Consider the following 8768-nt stretch of genomic DNA (forward strand, 5'->3'; position numbering starts at 1 on the left):
AAACTGCTCTGAAAGGGGATCACATTAGAGAGTCCCAGATAGAAGGGAGAAAATATGAAACAAAACTCAAAATTATTAAAAAAAAAAAAAAAAAAAGACCAGGCTTAGTCAGAACCTGAGACAATGGCCCTCGACCACCCTTCAGGTCTGTCTGGTGGCCCAATTTTCAGCCAAGCAGTAGTTAAGTATTTTGAGGGTACAACACTAGTAAAGTATGCTCTCCAGGGAATGGTCAATGAAGGACAAAGTTGAGAAGGGATGGGAAGGTGGGTAGAATAGATATAGAAACCACAGAGGGAAAGTGGGATAACTGTTGCATGGAGGGGATTTCAATCATTGAGATGAAACAAAGTATATGAGCTGGTGAATGTAAAACTGATGAGCTTCAAGAAAAAAATCTTTACAGCGAGGATCATTCCCACCCCCTCCATACACAGAGTAAACAGGGATGGGCAACTTGGACATTGGCTACCCAAAATGTGGGGTTGGGGGCTACAAAGGAAAGAAGTGACTGGCTTACAAGCTTTCAAGAGGGAGCCTAGATCCAGAGGGAATGGAGGAAGGTAGAATCTCCACTGAGTATTATCCAATCTGTCTGGGCAGGGCTGATGAAAGAAGATGGGGATAGGTCTCTTGTGATACACTAGTGAATAATTGTTATCAGGACTGACTGTGAGGATTGGAAATGTAAAGGTAGACGTTTTGTAGCAAAAAGAGGGGAGTAATTGACTTTGCAGTCTAGGAGCGGAGGTCCCTGGGACCATCAAGGGAGAAGAGTGGAGAGCAGGACCCTACCCAGAGAAGCAGTGACACCAGAGATGATGAAGTGGAGAGATGGAGCAGCTGGGGGCTTTAGACCCAGAGAGGGAGAGGGGCTGTGTGCTGATGACCAGGGGTGGGGGTGGGGGCAGGCTTGCAGGGTATACCCTTTGGTTGGTTGATGATGCATGGAGAGGATTGTAACCATGAAAATGAAATGATGTATGATAGGATGAATGTAAAGCTAATGTTCTCCCATGTAAACTATCACATAATGCACAATAAAACATTAAAAACAAACAAACTGATGAGCTTGTCTGCAAACCTTCACTCAATTTACAATAAAAAGTAAAAAAAAAGAAAAAAGATTTACAGCCTTCTCAGAAAGCTTATACAGGGTGGCTATAAGTCAGAATCAACACTATGCCAGTGAGTTTGTTTTTATTTTATTAAAAAGGCAACAACAACAAACAACCCCCCCCACCCCCAAAACAGTTGCCACTGAATTCCAACTCATGATAGTACACCTGTGCTCTACAGGGTTTTCAATGACAGTGAGTTTTCAGAAGTAGATCGCCAGGACTTTCTTCTGAGGTACCTTTGTAAGGATTCACACAACCAACCTTTTGGTTAGTAGCTGAGTAGTTAATAGTTGCTGTTGAATCAATTTTGACTCATGATGAGCCCATGTGTGCAGAATAGAACTGCTTCATAAGGTTTTCAAGACTGATCTTTCAGAAGAGACTGCCAGGCCTATCTTCTGAGGCACCTCCGAGGGTAGATTCAAACCACCAACCTTTGGGTCAGAAGTCAAGCACTTAGCTGTATGCTCCACCAGGGACTCCTATGCTATGCATTTTATGTGCATCATCTCATTTCCAACACTCTCAAAGACCATGGTAAAACAGGGGCTGCTGTCAACCCCATTTACAGATGAGGAAGCTGAGGCTAAAAGGAATTATTCTAAACTCACTTTCTGGTTGAGAGAATATAGTAATTGGGTGATTTGCCCCTGATCTCATATCCAAGCTGTGAATTGGATCCCATTCTCCTGAGTTCCAGTGTCCTAGCTCTAGTCACTGCCATACAAGGGGTTAAAAAGCCCACTGTCAAGAAATGTGGAATAAAACTCAAAAAAAGACCAGGTTTACTGGGAAAACCCCAAGACTATATGACCCTTGGTCACCCTTCAAGTCTAGAACGAACTCACACTTCTGGTTCAATTTTTAGCTAAGTAACAGGGGCAACAACACTAGTGAGGTATGTACACCATAGAATGGTCAACCATTGGAGATCAAAAGGGCAGTATTTACTCAGGCACAAAGTTCATAAGGGTTGGGAAAGAAGGAGGCATGGAAACAAGAGACACAAGGAAGAAGCCCAAGGAATGTTTTTACATTGAGGAGACTGCAATCACTGAGATGAAATGAAGTGTGATTTGTTGACTGTAAAACTAATGATCTGCTCTGTAAATCTTCACTCAATTCATAATAAAAAGCTAAAAACCAAACCAAACCAAAAAAACGCATTGCTGTGGAGTCAATTCGGATTCATAGCAATCCCTATAGGATAGAGTAGAACTGCCCTATAGGGTTTCCAAAGCTGTAAATTCTATAGAAGCAGACTATCATATCTTTTCAGAGTGGCTGGTGTGTTTGAAACTCTAACCTTTCAGTTGCAGCTAAGCACTTTAACCACTGTGCCACCAGGGCTCCTACAAGGTAGAAGAGAGTAGCTATGTATGCTGGGCAAGTTGCTTAACCTTTGTCTATTCTTTTCTATAAAACCCCTTGTCTTCAAGTTGATTCCTATTCATAGGGACTACCTTAGTTGCCAAGGAGCTCTGGTAGCGTAGTGGTTACGAATTGGGCTGCGAACCTCAGGGACAGCAGTTCAAAACTACCAGCTGTTCTGCGGGACAAAGATGAAGATTTCTGCTCCCAGAAAGATTTACAGCCCCTCGGAAACCCTGTACAGGGTCGCTATGAGTTGGAACCCACTCTATGGCACATAATGACAACAACCTTAGTTACCAGAGTCCTGGTGTGGTACTGTGGGTTAATGCGCTGTACTACTGCACGGTCATTCGAATAGCAATGTTACATTGGTGGTTCACGCTTACCAGCTGCTCCTCAGAAACCCTGTACAGGGTCACTATGGGTTGGAACTGACTTAAAGGCACTTAACAACATTTTAGTTATCACAGTCCTGTCCTGGTGTGGTACTGTAGGATAATCACTGGACTCCTAACCAAAAGGTTGCCAGTCAAACCCACCAGCCACTCCTCAGATACTTTCACAGGATTGCTATGAGTTGGAACTGAATTGATGGCACTTAACAACAAGAACATCTTAGCTATCGGGAGTCCTGGGGTGGCATTACAGGATAAACACTGGACTCTTAACCACAAAGTCAGTGGTTCAAACTCACCAGCCGCTCCTCAGAAACCCGACACAGGGTTGCTATGAGTTGGAACTGATGGGAGGACACAACGTTAGTTATCTAGTGCTGCTAGAAGAGAAATACCACAAGTAGATGACTTTAACAGAAATTTATCTTCTCATAGTTTAGGAAGCTAGAAGTTTGAATTCTGAGCACTGGCCCTAGGTGAAGGCTTTCTCTGTCAGCTCTGGAGGAAAGTCTTGTCTCTTCAACTTCTGCTTCCTGGTTCCTTGGAGAGCTTCATGAGTCTTGGCATCTATTTTACCCTAACTCTGCTTCTTTCAAGGAGCTCTGGTAGTTCCGTGGTTAGGAGTCGGGCTGCTAAGCTCAAGATCAGCAGGTCGAAACCGCCAGAAAGATGAGGTTTTCTGCTCCCATAAAGGTTTATAGCTTCAGAAACCCTATACTGTTGAGTTGGAACCTACTCCAGGGCACACCACCTGCTTCTTTCACAGGTTTATTTAATCCCTTATATCTCAAAAGAGAGTGACTCAAGGCACACTCATACTAATCATGTCTCATTAACATAACAAAGACAATCCATTCTCAAATGGGATCATAACCATAGGCTAGAATTTGCAACGCATATTTTTTTGGGGGGAGGGGGACACAATTCAATCTATGGAGTCCCAGTGTGACCCTGTGGGCTAATGTACTGGACTGCAAAGTTGGTTTGAACTACAAGGTCGAGTGTTCAAGCTCACCAGCTGCTCCTTGGAAATCCCATACAGGGTCGCTATGGGTTGGAACCCACACGACAGCACTTAACAACAATTCCATCCATAGCAGCAACTGTATAGAGCAGGGTAGAGCTTCCCCATAGTGTTTCCAAGGCTGTACTTTTTACCGAAGCAGCCAGCCAGGCACGTTTTACTCCACCTTCACCTACAAAGTTGCTGGTGGCTGTGAACCACTGATCTTTCAGTGAGCAGCCAAGTGTTTAATCACAGCACCACCAAGGCTCCTTCATGCGGTTGTTGTAAGAAATCTGCTGATAATTGGCAGGACCTAGAAGAGTGTCTGTCTCTGGTGGTGCAAATGGTTTGTACTGGAGTACCAATAGACCGAAAGGTTGGTGATTGCACTGTAAAAGAAAGGGCTGGTGATCTGTTTCCAAAAAGACTACAACCATGAAGACGTTACTCTCTAACACATGGGATCACCGTGAGTCAGAATTGACCTGACAATGGGTTTGGCTCTTTGGCTTTAGAAGAGTGCCCGGCACACAGAAAATAACCAGTAAGTACTGGCTCTCATGATCTTGGAACTAGCCCTGGAAAATGGTGGCGGTAAGGGAAGTGGGGATGAGAAAGAGGCAGAAATCCAGCGCCATGGTAGGTTTGGTGACTCTAGGTTTCCGTTTTTTAATTCGTTTTCACCGTCTCTTCACTCCCAGTTGGCTGTGGGACTTTAGAGATGGGATTGATATGGATACCTGAATACTGCCAACTGACAGGTTCTACCTCTTGCTGTCCTCTCCGCCTATGTTTTCATGCCTTGCTGCACCACCTTTTAGTCTTAACTCAAAAGTCCCATTCTCTCAGAGGTCTTCGCGGGCCACTCCACACAGGATTTTTCTCTTTCGCACTCAGTAAACATATCACTCACTTATCTATAGAACGTAAGCTCCAAGGGGACAGAGCCAGTGCTGGGGGTTTTGTCTGCTTTGTTCACTGCTGTTATATCCAGTGCTTAGAACCATGTGTTGGCATATACTGGGAAGTAAAAAGATTTTTGGTGAATGAATGGACCTGCCTTCTTCAAAGTAAGCCTGCAGTCTGTCCACGCTCTTGAAGGAAGCCACTCTGTGCCAGGCAGAGTCAGCCAGGACCATCTCTGAAGCACCCACATTTGCCTGATGCACTTTCAGGGACTCTATTAACACGTATCCTTTCATTTAATAAGATCCTCAAAATCGCCACCCAAAAGAAGCATTTATACTACCCTGGTTTTACAGAAAAGGAAACTGAGGCTCCAAGAGGGCTATGACTTGCTCAAGGTCACACAGCTTGTAAGCAGCAGACTAAGATTCGAACCCAGACCCGTCTGTCCTCAGAGTGGCTGTATCTTACCCCTGTGCCATACTGCCAGATCCTGCTCTGAAGGGGCCAATGACAGGCCAGCTGGTTACATAAATCACCACACAAGGCCTCACGTGCTAAGTGCTAAATGTGTCATGTCTGACTCCACCCTTTCCCAGCTTCCCACATCCAGGCAGTCACCCAGTCTGGTCGGATCTGCGGCTGAGCTTGGGAATGACTCTGGAAGCCTTCCTTTCAACCTCCCCTCATGCCCCCAAACTAGCTCAGGTCCTTGCTACCACTCATATGGCCTATGGCCTCCCAGGCAATCCCCTCCTTGCCTACAGAACCTTCTTCTTCCATTGCCTTCTTCCCTTTGAGAGGCAACTTCCCAGCCACTGCTAAGAAGTTATCACTCCTAGGCCCAGACCCTTCACTGGTCTCTACTGGACTCCAGAAGAAAGTTTAAATTCCTCAGCCAGGCATTCAAGGGCTCTGGTCTAACTCCAACCTTCCTTTCTAATCTTGCTCTGCCTTATTCTCCCTTCAAGAACCCTGTGTGCTATCCAAGCTCCTAAGGCCCACATGCCCATGCTTTTGCTGCTGGCTTCCTGCTGGAAATGCCCTTTCCCCAACTGCTTCTCAAGAAAAGCTCTTTCTCCAAAATGTTAAGTTTGAACTCAAATCCATGTCCTCCTCCACGCTTCCCTGATTCATCATTTTGTGCCTCTCTGGGCAGCACCCATATTATACTGCAGCAGACACTATTGCAGCAGATATTTAGGTTCCCAATCCCAAGGTGGTGACTCGCTGAGAACACTGCCTGAGCATTCCACATTAGTCTTCTAATATGGATTGGTGCTGGTGCCAAGTTCTACTGAAATTGGGGAGGGGGCACAGACAGGTCTATTGTTGGGCAGTAGACTGCAACGGTTAAGGGCACAGGATTCAGGTGCTGACTGCCTGGGTCCAAATCCAGTCCTTCCTCTTACTAGCTAAGTGACTTTGAGCAAATGACTTAACTTCTCTGGGCCTCAGTTGTCTCACCTTAAAAAGGAATTAATTATAGTGCCTACTTCCACAAAGTGGTTGTGAACACTAAACAGATGATCGATCGCATGTAACAGCACTGAGAACATGGCCTGGTACCTAAGGACTAAGTGTTTACTGCTATTACTGGGAGCAAAACCCGAAAAAGGGGGCCTTTGGTGCTGGTAGAAAGCTGACAGGAACTGGCAAAGGCATAGTCCCAAACTGTAGCCAATCTCCTGGTCTGTTACTCAGATGCTACTTACAATCCCACTGGAAGACAGGTAGGAAGTGAGGAACTGAGGATCCCTCAGGGAACGTGCCAGTGAGGACTCTGTGGAGGCAGAACTGAGTTTTAGCCTCGGGCTCCTTCCTTCTCCAGGCTGTCCTGTGCACCTGTTGTGCACACCTCACAGTCAGCCTCCCCCGCCCCTAGGTGCAGAAGGCTCCAGCCATGGCCTGTGTACGCCTGCACATACATTCCATCCTCCAGGCCAAGCCCAGGATACAGTGGTGTGCATGTTTGGAGCACACATACCACTCAACTCACACACACAGACACAGAAGGGCCCAGGCCCCAAAGGTGAGGGAAACCTGTTCTGAGGAATCTGCCTAGTGAGCAAATTCCGTTCCTAGAACCCTCCATGGTGGCAGGTCGCAGGAGTGCGGCCTGGTGTGCGTCAGAGGAGAGAAGGAAAAGCAGAGACCTGCAAAAGGGGACAGACAGAGGACAAAACAGGAGAAGACTGAAAACTTCACTTTGTTTTTTTCCATTTTAATGACAAGAGTCACACACCCAGCCTTTACATAAACATGGCCAAAGAGCCACAACTCTGACCAAGCTCACTTCCCTTGTAGCTAGTCTGGCCTCCTCTCCTCCCGGTGACCCTGACATACTGAGCAGGCAGCTGGTGAGGGGCAAGCACATAGACCCTGCACAAAGGCTGGCGGAGCCATTCTGACAACAACCCGGGCCCCCAACTGCTGCCCTTGCTCTACCCCATATTTATCGCTCCACCTTCCTTATAACACATCTCCACCGGCAGCCCCACACCACCACACACACAACTCAGGCACGCACACGCAGTTTGTGCTGGACTCTTGAGTCTGAGGCCCACAGTGCCCTTGTCACGCCACCTCCCTCCCCACAAGTATTTTCTGACCAGCTCGCCTTTCCAGCCCGGATAGGCTCCTACAAACAACGTCACAAAAGAATCCCATGGAGAATGTTGCAAACACACAACCTTCCCCCTCGCTTGACTGCCCACAATCCCATAAACACAACCTGCCTGATCCACCCAAGCCCCTATACCAGTGCCAACTGACCCACCAGGACCCAAGGCACACCTTGGATTGCTCACTCTCCGAACTATCCACCGGGTCTGAGTTCTAGATGTGCAACCGCCATGTAATGCGCTCATCACACGGGCACACAGACCCATCCAATGGCCTGTTCTAGCCATGACTGGACCACACCTCAGCAGAGCCACAGAAATGGGACCCAGACGAGACAGTCTGACTCAATCAAAGACATGCAGCCACCCCCTGCAAATGGGCACATACACCTAGCATTCTTGTGCCCTCCATAACACACAAAACACGCCAACTATGCAGAAAACAACAGTTCATAAACAGTTCATATGTGTGCAACACAAGATACATACGTGCAAGAAAACACATGCTAGGGTAGAAAAACATACCTGAAAACCCACTGCTAACCAACTCTGCACTCTACGTATTGTGCCCAGTTTCCAATGCCAATCTGTCACTCAAAGCCACAGCTTGTAATTCTGCCCCAACACTGGACACCCTCCTGCCTTTCTGCCCCCTTGGCTCAGGGAGGGCCCTAGCCAGTCCCCGGGCGGCCAGAACAGCAAACGGTGGTGCCCAGGAGAATTTTACCTTGCCCACAACATATAGCGTCGAGGCACCGTCTCCAGGACTAACAGCCACAACCCTGCCCCGACGGCGCGGCGGCTCCGGGGCCCCAGCTCGCCGTGTGCACCCCGCACACCCCAACTCCGGGGCGCTCGGCGGCCCACCCCTCCCCCGCTCTGCCTGGTTCCTACGCCATCGCCCTCCCAGCAGCTTGCAGCGCCTGCCCGGGCTCACACCCGCCCCACCCCACCCCCCAACCTGCCCCACAGGGGGATGGGGACATTAGGCTGCAGAATTAACCCTTCAAGGGGGGGTGCTAAGCGCGCCCCCCACCCTGGGCCCCAAGCGATCGCGCCCCCTGTCGCCGCTTGGTCGGACGCCATACCAGGGCCCCCTCAGTCGCCCCCAGCGTCGTGCGCGCCTGGGGGCGGGGCCAGGCTCAACCCGCGACCCCTGAGCCCCCGGGTCAACCCCAAAGGAGAGCGGGCGGAGCGCGGGGCGCGGCCCGAACCCCCGCGGCGCCGGGCAGTGGGGAGGGGGCCTGGTTGTGAGCTCCCGTCTGCCCCGGCCCTGCCTGGTTTGCCCCGGGGCCCACCTGACTGCGATGGCGCCGTGTCCTCCAGGCCCGGCTCATCACCG

This window comes from Chrysochloris asiatica, unplaced genomic scaffold, assembly GCF_000296735.1.
Source record: "Chrysochloris asiatica unplaced genomic scaffold, ChrAsi1.0 scaffold00054, whole genome shotgun sequence".
Lineage (NCBI taxonomy): Eukaryota > Metazoa > Chordata > Mammalia > Afrosoricida > Chrysochloridae > Chrysochloris > Chrysochloris asiatica.